The following is a 17,257-nucleotide window of genomic DNA, read 5'->3' on the forward strand; positions in this document are numbered from 1 at the left end:
TATGAAAACTAGGTATGTATCACTTAAGGTGGTATCCAACACTTGCACTAAAATTAATTTGGCTCGTTTAATTTTCCTAAAATTTTGTGAAAGTACAAAATGTACTTACTTTGACCCTTCAACAAAAATTTCAAAATTTCAAAATTTTGAACAAAACGATGTGTCAGAAAAATTACACTTGTTATATAGCAGTTTGACAAACACCAATTTTGATCATTGAGAAGCTTCAAATTCCTTTTACATCACCACGTAATTAAAACGTTCAGTTGACTTTACAGAGTTATCTCCCTGTAGTGGTATGTATCACTTAAAGATGCACAATTTATATTAGCTGTGTCTGATAGAAATCGACCTTATGGTGGCAGAAACCAGTTATTTTACAATAAATCTTTAGAATTTCATGGATTTATGATTTTATTTTCTTGAAAATTCATTCAAGCTTATATACAAATAAAATGTATGGTTTCAAGGAACTAAGATGTGTGCGTGCTTATGCAAATATATAGAAAACCTTTAAATGTGGTTGTCTGTCCAGCATGGAGATTTTAAAATTTATAAATGCATTGCAAATAAGGCAAAAAATGTGATGCTCTGATACCAATCTAATGCTCACCTGCAGAATCCTGCTAAAAGCCGACAAGAATTATAGGCAAAATTCAAGAGATAAAGGATATTCAATGAATTAGAGCCTTGTCCGAACCTATCCTTACCATCAAAATCTCAAGATATTTTTGTTTACAAAAAAATGAATATTTCCCCTACTTTGATTGGATGCCGTCAAGTGAGGAGACCACAATTTTGACATCTGATTGGACCTATATGTGAAGGAAATCCCCTCTCTGTGTATGCAACTACTTACTTGTGTAGTACAATAGCCTAGAATTTACATTCATTTATTTTTTCAGTCCACATGAAGCAGTTATATACCTCAATACTTAACTATAACAAAATTTCTGCGTGGGACACTTGTTCTGGTACACCAAAACTGGTACCTGCCACCTTTAACCACTCATTGAAAACAATTTATTTACATTTGTTTAGTCTGATTGAGTTCTATAATCATTTACCATTAAAAATACATGCATTTCATATGGTTACAGCACAAAAAAAAACATTAATAGGTTTTGTAAGACCAAATTTATTATAGCAATATTTGTGTCTTTTGCCGTCATACTACTTTGAATGCAAAATAATTGGAAAAAAATGATTGTGTTCATATTTAATAACTTTTATTGTGTGAGTTTTCTGGTACAGTGTATGAATTATCCAACAGTATATGAAACTACTTTAGTTTATTGTTTCATGCATGATATAAAACCACTTACAACTGATCTCAAGAAGTATTTTCCCATAGTTTGAGGTATTAAATAGTCTCAATTCTTGTCACTATCATTGTTCTATTGACTTCAGTGCTGAAAAAGGCTTAGTTATGAATAAACTAATATTTTTGGTACATATATTTCACTTTGTAGATCCATGATGCACTAAACTAAGTGTACATTTATTCGCAACCAGTCCCATATCTCTTCTCCACATGAGCTAGCTGTGTAGGCCGCATGTTGAAATTTTAGAATTGCCACACTATTGCTGATGAGAGAGGCCAGTTTTCTTATTTCTGTAGCCTGTCCTTCTGTATCAACTATGTAGTAGAGCTATAAAAAAAGAAGAATTCATATATTCATTGTTAAAAAGTAAATAAATAAGAAAATGTCCATATCATATGAAATAAATCATTATAACAGGCAATATACAGTACAATCAGCTTTTTCTAGTACTATGTTCTGGCTTGTTTTACTGTTTTCTCTCTTTGTAATTGCTATTTCTATATAATTTATGATATAAAACCATTGTTTGGTGAACATAATCATTTCAAAACTATTCAATTGAATATCATTGTTTGTATTGGGATACAGAGTTATCTGTCTTGATATTTGATAATTCTTAAAATCCATGTAAAATCTATTTGGTTGCAAACAGACCTATACATTGACTGTGAATAAAACAAATATAATACCACACACCTGTAGAACTCTTAAAAAGGCACATTTTGTGATATTTTAAAATCATGTTAAGGCTTAAAACCACTCATTGAAAACAATTTATTTACATTTGTTTAGTCTGATTGAGTTCTATAATCATTTACCATTAAAAATACATGCATTTCATATGGTTACAGCACAAAAAAAAACATTAATAGGTTTTGTAAGACCAAATTTATTATAGCAATATTTGTGTCTTTTGCCGTCATACTACTTTGAATGCAAAATAATTGGAAAAAAATGATTGTGTTCATATTTAATAACTTTTATTGTGTGAGTTTTCTGGTACAGTGTATGAATTATCCAACAGTATATGAAACTACTTTAGTTTATTGTTTCATGCATGATATAAAACCACTTACAACTGATCTCAAGAAGTATTTTCCCATAGTTTGAGGTATTAAATAGTCTCAATTCTTGTCACTATCATTGTTCTATTGACTTCAGTGCTGAAAAAGGCTTAGTTATGAATAAACTAATATTTTTGGTACATATATTTCACTTTGTAGATCCATGATGCACTAAACTAAGTGTACATTTATTCGCAACCAGTCCCATATCTCTTCTCCACATGAGCTAGCTGTGTAGGCCGCATGTTGAAATTTTAGAATTGCCACACTATTGCTGATGAGAGAGGCCAGTTTTCTTATTTCTGTAGCCTGTCCTTCTGTATCAACTATGTAGTAGAGCTATATAAAAAAAGAAGAATTCATATATTCATTGTTAAAAAGTAAATAAATAAGAAAATGTCCATATCATATGAAATAAATCATTATAACAGGCAATATACAGTGTAATCAGCTTTTTCTAGTACTATGTTCTGGCTTGTTTTACTGTTTTCTCTCTTTGTAATTGCTATTTCTATATAATTTATGATATAAAACCATTGTTTGGTGAACATAATCATTTCAAAACTATTCAATTGAATATCATTGTTTGTATTGGGATACAGAGTTATCTGTCTTGATATTTGATAATTCTTAAAATCCATGTAAAATCTATTTGGTTGCAAACAGACCTATACATTGACTGTGAATAAAACAAATATAATACCACACACCTGTAGAACTCTTAAAAAGGCACATTTTGTGATATTTTAAAATCATGTTAAGGCTTAAACCACTCATTGAAAACAATTTATTTACATTTGTTTAGTCTGATTGAGTTCTATAATCATTTACCATTAAAAATACATGCATTTCATATGGTTACAGCACAAAAAAAAACATTAATAGGTTTTGTAAGACCAAATTTATTATAGCAATATTTGTGTCTTTTGCCGTCATACTACTTTGAATGCAAAATAATTGGAAAAAAATGATTGTGTTCATATTTAATAACTTTTATTGTGTGAGTTTTCTGGTACAGTGTATGAATTATCCAACAGTATATGAAACTACTTTAGTTTATTGTTTCATGCATGATATAAAACCACTTACAACTGATCTCAAGAAGTATTTTCCCATAGTTTGAGGTATTAAATAGTCTCAATTCTTGTCACTATCATTGTTCTATTGACTTCAGTGCTGAAAAAGGCTTAGTTATGAATAAACTAATATTTTTGGTACATATATTTCACTTTGTAGATCCATGATGCACTAAACTAAGTGTACATTTATTCGCAACCAGTCCCATATCTCTTCTCCACATGAGCTAGCTGTGTAGGCCGCATGTTGAAATTTTAGAATTGCCACACTATTGCTGATGAGAGAGGCCAGTTTTCTTATTTCTGTAGCCTGTCCTTCTGTATCAACTATGTAGTAGAGCTATAAAAAAAGAAGAATTCATATATTCATTGTTAAAAAGTAAATAAATAAGAAAATGTCCATATCATATGAAATAAATCATTATAACAGGCAATATACAGTGCAATCAGCTTTTTCTAGTACTATGTTCTGGCTTGTTTTACTGTTTTCTCTCTTTGTAATTGCTATTTCTATATAATTTATGATATAAAACCATTGTTTGGTGAACATAATCATTTCAAAACTATTCAATTGAATATCATTGTTTGTATTGGGATACAGAGTTATCTGTCTTGATATTTGATAATTCTTAAAATCCATGTAAAATCTATTTGGTTGCAAACAGACCTATACATTGACTGTGAATAAAACAAATATAATACCACACACCTGTAGAACTCTTAAAAAGGCACATTTTGTGATATTTTAAAATCATGTTAAGGCTTAAACCACTCATTGAAAACAATTTATTTACATTTGTTTAGTCTGATTGAGTTCTATAATCATTTACCATTAAAAATACATGCATTTCATATGGTTACAGCACAAAAAAAAACATTAATAGGTTTTGTAAGACCAAATTTATTATAGCAATATTTGTGTCTTTTGCCGTCATACTACTTTGAATGCAAAATAATTGGAAAAAAATGATTGTGTTCATATTTAATAACTTTTATTGTGTGAGTTTTCTGGTACAGTGTATGAATTATCCAACAGTATATGAAACTACTTTAGTTTATTGTTTCATGCATGATATAAAACCACTTACAACTGATCTCAAGAAGTATTTTCCCATAGTTTGAGGTATTAAATAGTCTCAATTCTTGTCACTATCATTGTTCTTTTGACTTCAGTGCTGAAAAAGGCTTAGTTATGAATAAACTAATATTTTTGGTACATATATTTCACTTTGTAGATCCATGATGCACTAAACTAAGTGTACATTTATTCGCAACCAGTCCCATATCTCTTCTCCACATGAGCTAGCTGTGTAGGCCGCATGTTGAAATTTTAGAATTGCCACACTATTGCTGATGAGAGAGGCCAGTTTTCTTATTTCTGTAGCCTGTCCTTCTGTATCAACTATGTAGTAGAGCTATAAAAAAAGAAGAATTCATATATTCATTGTTAAAAAGTAAATAAATAAGAAAATGTCCATATCATATGAAATAAATCATTATAACAGGCAATATACAGTACAATCAGCTTTTTCTAGTACTATGTTCTGGCTTGTTTTACTGTTTTCTCTCTTTGTAATTGCTATTTCTATATAATTTATGATATAAAACCATTGTTTGGTGAACATAATCATTTCAAAACTATTCAATTGAATATCATTGTTTGTATTGGGATACAGAGTTATCTGTCTTGATATTTGATAATTCTTAAAATCCATGTAAAATCTATTTGGTTGCAAACAGACCTATACATTGACTGTGAATAAAACAAATATAATACCACACACCTGTAGAACTCTTAAAAAGGCACATTTTGTGATATTTTAAAATCATGTTAAGGCTTAAGGTGGCAGAAACCAGTTATTTTACAATAAATCTTTAGAATTTCATGGATTTATGATTTTATTTTCTTGAAAATTCATTCAAGCTTATATACAAATAAAATGTATGGTTTCAAGGAACTAAGATGTGTGCGTGCTTATGCAAATATATAGAAAACCTTTAAATGTGGTTGTCTGTCCAGCATGGAGATTTTAAAATTTATAAATGCATTGCAAATAAGGCAAAAAATGTGATGCTCTGATACCAATCTAATGCTCACCTGCAGAATCCTGCTAAAAGCCGACAAGAATTATAGGCAAAATTCAAGAGATAAAGGATATTCAATGAATTAGAGCCTTGTCCGAACCTATCCTTACCATCAAAATCTCAAGATATTTTTGTTTACAAAAAAATGAATATTTCCCCTACTTTGATTGGATGCCGTCAAGTGAGGAGACCACAATTTTGACATCTGATTGGACCTATATGTGAAGGAAATCCCCTCTCTGTGTATGCAACTACTTACTTGTGTAGTACAATAGCCTAGAATTTACATTCATTTATTTTTTCAGTCCACATGAAGCAGTTATATACCTCAATACTTAACTATAACAAAATTTCTGCGTGGGACACTTGTTCTGGTACACCAAAACTGGTACCTGCCACCTTTAACCACTCATTGAAAACAATTTATTTACATTTGTTTAGTCTGATTGAGTTCTATAATCATTTACCATTAAAAATACATGCATTTCATATGGTTACAGCACAAAAAAAAACATTAATAGGTTTTGTAAGACCAAATTTATTATAGCAATATTTGTGTCTTTTGCCGTCATACTACTTTGAATGCAAAATAATTGGAAAAAAATGATTGTGTTCATATTTAATAACTTTTATTGTGTGAGTTTTCTGGTACAGTGTATGAATTATCCAACAGTATATGAAACTACTTTAGTTTATTGTTTCATGCATGATATAAAACCACTTACAACTGATCTCAAGAAGTATTTTCCCATAGTTTGAGGTATTAAATAGTCTCAATTCTTGTCACTATCATTGTTCTATTGACTTCAGTGCTGAAAAAGGCTTAGTTATGAATAAACTAATATTTTTGGTACATATATTTCACTTTGTAGATCCATGATGCACTAAACTAAGTGTACATTTATTCGCAACCAGTCCCATATCTCTTCTCCACATGAGCTAGCTGTGTAGGCCGCATGTTGAAATTTTAGAATTGCCACACTATTGCTGATGAGAGAGGCCAGTTTTCTTATTTCTGTAGCCTGTCCTTCTGTATCAACTATGTAGTAGAGCTATAAAAAAAGAAGAATTCATATATTCATTGTTAAAAAGTAAATAAATAAGAAAATGTCCATATCATATGAAATAAATCATTATAACAGGCAATATACAGTACAATCAGCTTTTTCTAGTACTATGTTCTGGCTTGTTTTACTGTTTTCTCTCTTTGTAATTGCTATTTCTATATAATTTATGATATAAAACCATTGTTTGGTGAACATAATCATTTCAAAACTATTCAATTGAATATCATTGTTTGTATTGGGATACAGAGTTATCTGTCTTGATATTTGATAATTCTTAAAATCCATGTAAAATCTATTTGGTTGCAAACAGACCTATACATTGACTGTGAATAAAACAAATATAATACCACACACCTGTAGAACTCTTAAAAAGGCACATTTTGTGATATTTTAAAATCATGTTAAGGCTTAAAAGGTGGCAGAAACCAGTTATTTTACAATAAATCTTTAGAATTTCATGGATTTATGATTTTATTTTCTTGAAAATTCATTCAAGCTTATATACAAATAAAATGTATGGTTTCAAGGAACTAAGATGTGTGCGTGCTTATGCAAATATATAGAAAACCTTTAAATGTGGGTGTCTGTCCAGCATGGAGATTTTAAAATTTATAAATGCATTGCAAATAAGGCAAAAAATGTGATGCTCTGATACCAATCTAATGCTCACCTGCAGAATCCTGCTAAAAGCCGACAAGAATTATAGGCAAAATTCAAGAGATAAAGGATATTCAATGAATTAGAGCCTTGTCCGAACCTATCCTTACCATCAAAATCTCAAGATATTTTTGTTTACAAAAAAATGAATATTTCCCCTACTTTGATTGGATGCCGTCAAGTGAGGAGACCACAATTTTGACATCTGATTGGACCTATATGTGAAGGAAATCCCCTCTCTGTGTATGCAACTACTTACTTGTGTAGTACAATAGCCTAGAATTTACATTCATTTATTTTTTCAGTCCACATGAAGCAGTTATATACCTCAATACTTAACTATAACAAAATTTCTGCGTGGGACACTTGTTCTGGTACACCAAAACTGGTACCTGCCACCTTTTTAACCACTCATTGAAAACAATTTATTTACATTTGTTTAGTCTGATTGAGTTCTATAATCATTTACCATTAAAAATACATGCATTTCATATGGTTACAGCACAAAAAAAAACATTAATAGGTTTTGTAAGACCAAATTTATTATAGCAATATTTGTGTCTTTTGCCGTCATACTACTTTGAATGCAAAATAATTGGAAAAAAATGATTGTGTTCATATTTAATAACTTTTATTGTGTGAGTTTTCTGGTACAGTGTATGAATTATCCAACAGTATATGAAACTACTTTAGTTTATTGTTTCATGCATGATATAAAACCACTTACAACTGATCTCAAGAAGTATTTTCCCATAGTTTGAGGTATTAAATAGTCTCAATTCTTGTCACTATCATTGTTCTATTGACTTCAGTGCTGAAAAAGGCTTAGTTATGAATAAACTAATATTTTTGGTACATACATTTCACTTTGTAGATCCATGATGCACTAAACTAAGTGTACATTTATTCGCAACCAGTCCCATATCTCTTCTCCACATGAGCTAGCTGTGTAGGCCGCATGTTGAAATTTTAGAATTGCCACACTATTGCTGATGAGAGAGGCCAGTTTTCTTATTTCTGTAGCCTGTCCTTCTGTATCAACTATGTAGTAGAGCTATAAAAAAAGAAGAATTCATATATTCATTGTTAAAAAGTAAATAAATAAGAAAATGTCCATATCATATGAAATAAATCATTATAACAGGCAATATACAGTACAATCAGCTTTTTCTAGTACTATGTTCTGGCTTGTTTTACTGTTTTCTCTCTTTGTAATTGCTATTTCTATATAATTTATGATATAAAACCATTGTTTGGTGAACATAATCATTTCAAAACTATTCAATTGAATATCATTGTTTGTATTGGGATACAGAGTTATCTGTCTTGATATTTGATAATTCTTAAAATCCATGTAAAATCTATTTGGTTGCAAACAGACCTATACATTGACTGTGAATAAAACAAATATAATACCACACACCTGTAGAACTCTTAAAAAGGCACATTTTGTGATATTTTAAAATCATGTTAAGGCTTAAGGTGGCAGAAACCAGTTATTTTACAATAAATCTTTAGAATTTCATGGATTTATGATTTTATTTTCTTGAAAATTCATTCAAGCTTATATACAAATAAAATGTATGGTTTCAAGGAACTAAGATGTGTGCGTGCTTATGCAAATATATAGAAAACCTTTAAATGTGGGTGTCTGTCCAGCATGGAGATTTTAAAATTTATAAATGCATTGCAAATAAGGCAAAAAATGTGATGCTCTGATACCAATCTAATGCTCACCTGCAGAATCCTGCTAAAAGCCGACAAGAATTATAGGCAAAATTCAAGAGATAAAGGATATTCAATGAATTAGAGCCTTGTCCGAACCTATCCTTACCATCAAAATCTCAAGATATTTTTGTTTACAAAAAAATGAATATTTCCCCTACTTTGATTGGATGCCGTCAAGTGAGGAGACCACAATTTTGACATCTGATTGGACCAGTATATGTGAAGGAAATCCCCTCTCTGTGTATGCAACTACTTACTTGTGTAGTACAATAGCCTAGAATTTACATTCATTTATTTTTTCAGTCCACATGAAGCAGTTATATACCTCAATACTTAACTATAACAAAATTTCTGCGTGGGACACTTGTTCTGGTACACCAAAACTGGTACCTGCCACCTTTATCCACTCATTGAAAACAATTTATTTACATTTGTTTAGTCTGATTGAGTTCTATAATCATTTACCATTAAAAATACATGCATTTCATATGGTTACAGCACAAAAAAAAACATTAATAGGTTTTGTAAGACCAAATTTATTATAGCAATATTTGTGTCTTTTGCCGTCATACTACTTTGAATGCAAAATAATTGGAAAAAAATGATTGTGTTCATATTTAATAACTTTTATTGTGTGAGTTTTCTGGTACAGTGTATGAATTATCCAACAGTATATGAAACTACTTTAGTTTATTGTTTCATGCATGATATAAAACCACTTACAACTGATCTCAAGAAGTATTTTCCCATAGTTTGAGGTATTAAATAGTCTCAATTCTTGTCACTATCATTGTTCTATTGACTTCAGTGCTGAAAAAGGCTTAGTTATGAATAAACTAATATTTTTGGTACATATATTTCACTTTGTAGATCCATGATGCACTAAACTAAGTGTACATTTATTCGCAACCAGTCCCATATCTCTTCTCCACATGAGCTAGCTGTGTAGGCCGCATGTTGAAATTTTAGAATTGCCACACTATTGCTGATGAGAGAGGCCAGTTTTCTTATTTCTGTAGCCTGTCCTTCTGTATCAACTATGTAGTAGAGCTATAAAAAAAGAAGAATTCATATATTCATTGTTAAAAAGTAAATAAATAAGAAAATGTCCATATCATATGAAATAAATCATTATAACAGGCAATATACAGTACAATCAGCTTTTTCTAGTACTATGTTCTGGCTTGTTTTACTGTTTTCTCTCTTTGTAATTGCTATTTCTATATAATTTATGATATAAAACCATTGTTTGGTGAACATAATCATTTCAAAACTATTCAATTGAATATCATTGTTTGTATTGGGATACAGAGTTATCTGTCTTGATATTTGATAATTCTTAAAATCCATGTAAAATCTATTTGGTTGCAAACAGACCTATACATTGACTGTGAATAAAACAAATATAATACCACACACCTGTAGAACTCTTAAAAAGGCACATTTTGTGATATTTTAAAATCATGTTAAGGCTTTAACCACTCATTGAAAACAATTTATTTACATTTGTTTAGTCTGATTGAGTTCTATAATCATTTACCATTAAAAATACATGCATTTCATATGGTTACAGCACAAAAAAAAACATTAATAGGTTTTGTAAGACCAAATTTATTATAGCAATATTTGTGTCTTTTGCCGTCATACTACTTTGAATGCAAAATAATTGGAAAAAAATGATTGTGTTCATATTTAATAACTTTTATTGTGTGAGTTTTCTGGTACAGTGTATGAATTATCCAACAGTATATGAAACTACTTTAGTTTATTGTTTCATGCATGATATAAAACCACTTACAACTGATCTCAAGAAGTATTTTCCCATAGTTTGAGGTATTAAATAGTCTCAATTCTTGTCACTATCATTGTTCTATTGACTTCAGTGCTGAAAAAGGCTTAGTTATGAATAAACTAATATTTTTGGTACATATATTTCACTTTGTAGATCCATGATGCACTAAACTAAGTGTACATTTATTCGCAACCAGTCCCATATCTCTTCTCCACATGAGCTAGCTGTGTAGGCCGCATGTTGAAATTTTAGAATTGCCACACTATTGCTGATGAGAGAGGCCAGTTTTCTTATTTCTGTAGCCTGTCCTTCTGTATCAACTATGTAGTAGAGCTATAAAAAAAGAAGAATTCATATATTCATTGTTAAAAAGTAAATAAATAAGAAAATGTCCATATCATATGAAATAAATCATTATAACAGGCAATATACAGTACAATCAGCTTTTTCTAGTACTATGTTCTGGCTTGTTTTACTGTTTTCTCTCTTTGTAATTGCTATTTCTATATAATTTATGATATAAAACCATTGTTTGGTGAACATAATCATTTCAAAACTATTCAATTGAATATCATTTTTTGTATTGGGATACAGAGTTATCTGTCTTGATATTTGATAATTCTTAAAATCCATGTAAAATCTATTTGGTTGCAAACAGACCTATACATTGACTGTGAATAAAACAAATATAATACCACACACCTGTAGAACTCTTAAAAAGGCACATTTTGTGATATTTTAAAATCATGTTAAGGCTTTAACCACTCATTGAAAACAATTTATTTACATTTGTTTAGTCTGATTGAGTTCTATAATCATTTACCATTAAAAATACATGCATTTCATATGGTTACAGCACAAAAAAAAACATTAATAGGTTTTGTAAGACCAAATTTATTATAGCAATATTTGTGTCTTTTGCCGTCATTCTACTTTGAATGCAAAATAATTGGAAAAAAATGATTGTGTTCATATTTAATAACTTTTATTGTGCGAGTTTTCTGGTACAGTGTATGAATTATCCAACAGTATATGAAACTACTTTAGTTTATTGTTTCATGCATGATATAAAACCACTTACAACTGATCTCAAGAAGTATTTTCCCATAGTTTGAGGTATTAAATAGTCTCAATTCTTGTCACTATCATTGTTCTATTGACTTCAGTGCTGAAAAAGGCTTAGTTATGAATAAACTAATATTTTTGGTACATATATTTCACTTTGTAGATCCATGATGCACTAAACTAAGTGTACATTTATTCGCAACCAGTCCCATATCTCTTCTCCACATGAGCTAGCTGTGTAGGCCGCATGTTGAAATTTTAGAATTGCCACACTATTGCTGATGAGAGAGGCCAGTTTTCTTATTTCTGTAGCCTGTCCTTCTGTATCAACTATGTAGTAGAGCTATAAAAAAAGAAGAATTCATATATTCATTGTTAAAAAGTAAATAAATAAGAAAATGTCCATATCATATGAAATAAATCATTATAACAGGCAATATACAGTACAATCAGCTTTTTCTAGTACTATGTTCTGGCTTGTTTTACTGTTTTCTCTCTTTGTAATTGCTATTTCTATATAATTTATGATATAAAACCATTGTTTGGTGAACATAATCATTTCAAAACTATTCAATTGAATATCATTGTTTGTATTGGGATACAGAGTTATCTGTCTTGATATTTGATAATTCTTAAAATCCATGTAAAATCTATTTGGTTGCAAACAGACCTATACATTGACTGTGAATAAAACAAATATAATACCACACACCTGTAGAACTCTTAAAAAGGCACATTTTGTGATATTTTAAAATCATGTTAAGGCTTTAACCACTCATTGAAAACAATTTATTTACATTTGTTTAGTCTGATTGAGTTCTATAATCATTTACCATTAAAAATACATGCATTTCATATGGTTACAGCACAAAAAAAAACATTAATAGGTTTTGTAAGACCAAATTTATTATAGCAATATTTGTGTCTTTTGCCGTCATACTACTTTGAATGCAAAATAATTGGAAAAAAATGATTGTGTTCATATTTAATAACTTTTATTGTGTGAGTTTTCTGGTACAGTGTATGAATTATCCAACAGTATATGAAACTACTTTAGTTTATTGTTTCATGCATGATATAAAACCACTTACAACTGATCTCAAGAAGTATTTTCCCATAGTTTGAGGTATTAAATAGTCTCAATTCTTGTCACTATCATTGTTCTATTGACTTCAGTGCTGAAAAAGGCTTAGTTATGAATAAACTAATATTTTTGGTACATATATTTCACTTTGTAGATCCATGATGCACTAAACTAAGTGTACATTTATTCGCAACCAGTCCCATATCTCTTCTCCACATGAGCTAGCTGTGTAGGCCGCATGTTGAAATTTTAGAATTGCCACACTATTGCTGATGAGAGAGGCCAGTTTTCTTATTTCTGTAGCCTGTCCTTCTGTATCAACTATGTAGTAGAGCTATAAAAAAAGAAGAATTCATATATTCATTGTTAAAAAGTAAATAAATAAGAAAATGTCCATATCATATGAAATAAATCATTATAACAGGCAATATACAGTACAATCAGCTTTTTCTAGTACTATGTTCTGGCTTGTTTTACTGTTTTCTCTCTTTGTAATTGCTATTTCTATATAATTTATGATATAAAACCATTGTTTGGTGAACATAATCATTTCAAAACTATTCAATTGAATATCATTGTTTGTATTGGGATACAGAGTTATCTGTCTTGATATTTGATAATTCTTAAAATCCATGTAAAATCTATTTGGTTGCAAACAGACCTATACATTGACTGTGAATAAAACAAATATAATACCACACACCTGTAGAACTCTTAAAAAGGCACATTTTGTGATATTTTAAAATCATGTTAAGGCTTTAACCACTCATTGAAAACAATTTATTTACATTTGTTTAGTCTGATTGAGTTCTATAATCATTTACCATTAAAAATACATGCATTTCATATGGTTACAGCACAAAAAAAAACATTAATAGGTTTTGTAAGACCAAATTTATTATAGCAATATTTGTGTCTTTTGCCGTCATACTACTTTGAATGCAAAATAATTGGAAAAAAATGATTGTGTTCATATTTAATAACTTTTATTGTGTGAGTTTTCTGGTACAGTGTATGAATTATCCAACAGTATATGAAACTACTTTAGTTTATTGTTTCATGCATGATATAAAACCACTTACAACTGATCTCAAGAAGTATTTTCCCATAGTTTGAGGTATTAAATAGTCTCAATTCTTGTCACTATCATTGTTCTATTGACTTCAGTGCTGAAAAAGGCTTAGTTATGAATAAACTAATATTTTTGGTACATATATTTCACTTTGTAGATCCATGATGCACTAAACTAAGTGTACATTTATTCGCAACCAGTCCCATATCTCTTCTCCACATGAGCTAGCTGTGTAGGCCGCATGTTGAAATTTTAGAATTGCCACACTATTGCTGATGAGAGAGGCCAGTTTTCTTATTTCTGTAGCCTGTCCTTCTGTATCAACTATGTAGTAGAGCTATAAAAAAAGAAGAATTCATATATTCATTGTTAAAAAGTAAATAAATAAGAAAATGTCCATATCATATGAAATAAATCATTATAACAGGCAATATACAGTACAATCAGCTTTTTCTAGTACTATGTTCTGGCTTGTTTTACTGTTTTCTCTCTTTGTAATTGCTATTTCTATATAATTTATGATATAAAACCATTGTTTGGTGAACATAATCATTTCAAAACTATTCAATTGAATATCATTGTTTGTATTGGGATACAGAGTTATCTGTCTTGATATTTGATAATTCTTAAAATCCATGTAAAATCTATTTGGTTGCAAACAGACCTATACATTGACTGTGAATAAAACAAATATAATACCACACACCTGTAGAACTCTTAAAAAGGCACATTTTGTGATATTTTAAAATCATGTTAAGGCTTAAGGTGGCAGAAACCAGTTATTTTACAATAAATCTTTAGAATTTCATGGATTTATGATTTTATTTTCTTGAAAATTCATTCAAGCTTATATACAAATAAAATGTATGGTTTCAAGGAACTAAGATGTGTGCGTGCTTATGCAAATATATAGAAAACCTTTAAATGTGGGTGTCTGTCCAGCATGGAGATTTTAAAATTTATAAATGCATTGCAAATAAGGCAAAAAATGTGATGCTCTGATACCAATCTAATGCTCACCTGCAGAATCCTGCTAAAAGCCGACAAGAATTATAGGCAAAATTCAAGAGATAAAGGATATTCAATGAATTAGAGCCTTGTCCGAACCTATCCTTACCATCAAAATCTCAAGATATTTTTGTTTACAAAAAAATGAATATTTCCCCTACTTTGATTGGATGCCGTCAAGTGAGGAGACCACAATTTTGACATCTGATTGGACCTATATGTGAAGGAAATCCCCTCTCTGTGTATGCAACTACTTACTTGTGTAGTACAATAGCCTAGAATTTACATTCATTTATTTTTTCAGTCCACATGAAGCAGTTATATACCTCAATACTTAACTATAACAAAATTTCTGCGTGGGACACTTGTTCTGGTACACCAAAACTGGTACCTGCCACCTTTAACCACTCATTGAAAACAATTTATTTACATTTGTTTAGTCTGATTGAGTTCTATAATCATTTACCATTAAAAATACATGCATTTCATATGGTTACAGCACCAAAAAAAAACATTAATAGGTTTTGTAAGACCAAATTTATTATAGCAATATTTGTGTCTTTTGCCGTCATACTACTTTGAATGCAAAATAATTGGAAAAAAATGATTGTGTTCATATTTAATAACTTTTATTGTGTGAGTTTTCTGGTACAGTGTATGAATTATCCAACAGTATATGAAACTACTTTAGTTTATTGTTTCATGCATGATATAAAACCACTTACAACTGATCTCAAGAAGTATTTTCCCATAGTTTGAGGTATTAAATAGTCTCAATTCTTGTCACTATCATTGTTCTATTGACTTCAGTGCTGAAAAAGGCTTAGTTATGAATAAACTAATATTTTTGGTACATATATTTCACTTTGTAGATCCATGATGCACTAAACTAAGTGTACATTTATTCGCAACCAGTCCCATATCTCTTCTCCACATGAGCTAGCTGTGTAGGCCGCATGTTGAAATTTTAGAATTGCCACACTATTGCTGATGAGAGAGGCCAGTTTTCTTATTTCTGTAGCCTGTCCTTCTGTATCAACTATGTAGTAGAGCTATAAAAAAAGAAGAATTCATATATTCATTGTTAAAAAGTAAATAAATAAGAAAATGTCCATATCATATGAAATAAATCATTATAACAGGCAATATACAGTACAATCAGCTTTTTCTAGTACTATGTTCTGGCTTGTTTTACTGTTTTCTCTCTTTGTAATTGCTATTTCTATATAATTTATGATATAAAACCATTGTTTGGTGAACATAATCATTTCAAAACTATTCAATTGAATATCATTGTTTGTATTGGGATACAGAGTTATCTGTCTTGATATTTGATAATTCTTAAAATCCATGTAAAATCTATTTGGTTGCAAACAGACCTATACATTGACTGTGAATAAAACAAATATAATACCACACACCTGTAGAACTCTTAAAAAGGCACATTTTGTGATATTTTAAAATCATGTTAAGGCTTAAGGTGGCAGAAACCAGTTATTTTACAATAAATCTTTAGAATTTCATGGATTTATGATTTTATTTTCTTGAAAATTCATTCAAGCTTATATACAAATAAAATGTATGGTTTCAAGGAACTAAGATGTGTGCGTGCTTATGCAAATATATAGAAAACCTTTAAATGTGGGTGTCTGTCCAGCATGGAGATTTTAAAATTTATAAATGCATTGCAAATAAGGCAAAAAATGTGATGCTCTGATACCAATCTAATGCTCACCTGCAGAATCCTGCTAAAAGCCGACAAGAATTATAGGCAAAATTCAAGAGATAAAGGATATTCAATGAATTAGAGCCTTGTCCGAACCTATCCTTACCATCAAAATCTCAAGATATTTTTGTTTACAAAAAAATGAATATTTCCCCTACTTTGATTGGATGCCGTCAAGTGAGGAGACCACAATTTTGACATCTGATTGGACCTATATGTGAAGGAAATCCCCTCTCTGTGTATGCAACTACTTACTTGTGTAGTACAATAGCCTAGAATTTACATTCATTTATTTTTTCAGTCCACATGAAGCAGTTATATACCTCAATACTTAACTATAACAAAATTTCTGCGTGGGACACTTGTTCTGGTACACCAAAACTGGTACCTGCCACCTATGCAAGTACACATAATCATATATATATATAGGTACATGTGGAAAACTTCAGTAGATATTAGATCATTCAAATACAAAATAAAAGAGGATTTATTGTGTAGTTTTCAAAGA

General features: G+C 30.0%; 2 long non-coding RNA genes across 2 annotated transcripts; both read right to left on the reverse strand.

Annotated features, from left to right (window-relative positions):
- Positions 1–531: 531 nt before the first annotated feature.
- LOC134723354 (uncharacterized) lies at positions 532–7,669 on the reverse strand. The gene is made up of 6 exons (XR_010108046.1): positions 7,288–7,669; positions 5,564–6,602; positions 4,554–4,880; positions 3,479–3,805; positions 2,402–2,728; positions 532–1,652 (listed from the first exon to the last, which is right to left on the reverse strand). It is a non-coding gene; the product is annotated as an uncharacterized LOC134723354 (long non-coding RNA).
- A 1,858-nt stretch (positions 7,670–9,527) lies between these two features.
- LOC134723362 (uncharacterized) lies at positions 9,528–15,511 on the reverse strand. Its single transcript, XR_010108047.1, has 6 exons — positions 15,036–15,511; positions 14,026–14,352; positions 12,951–13,277; positions 11,876–12,202; positions 10,801–11,127; positions 9,528–10,052 (listed from the first exon to the last, which is right to left on the reverse strand). It is a non-coding gene; the product is annotated as an uncharacterized LOC134723362 (long non-coding RNA).
- Positions 15,512–17,257: the final 1,746 nt, after the last annotated feature.

This window comes from Mytilus trossulus, chromosome 1 (assembly GCF_036588685.1).
Source record: "Mytilus trossulus isolate FHL-02 chromosome 1, PNRI_Mtr1.1.1.hap1, whole genome shotgun sequence".
NCBI lineage: Eukaryota > Metazoa > Mollusca > Bivalvia > Mytilida > Mytilidae > Mytilus > Mytilus trossulus.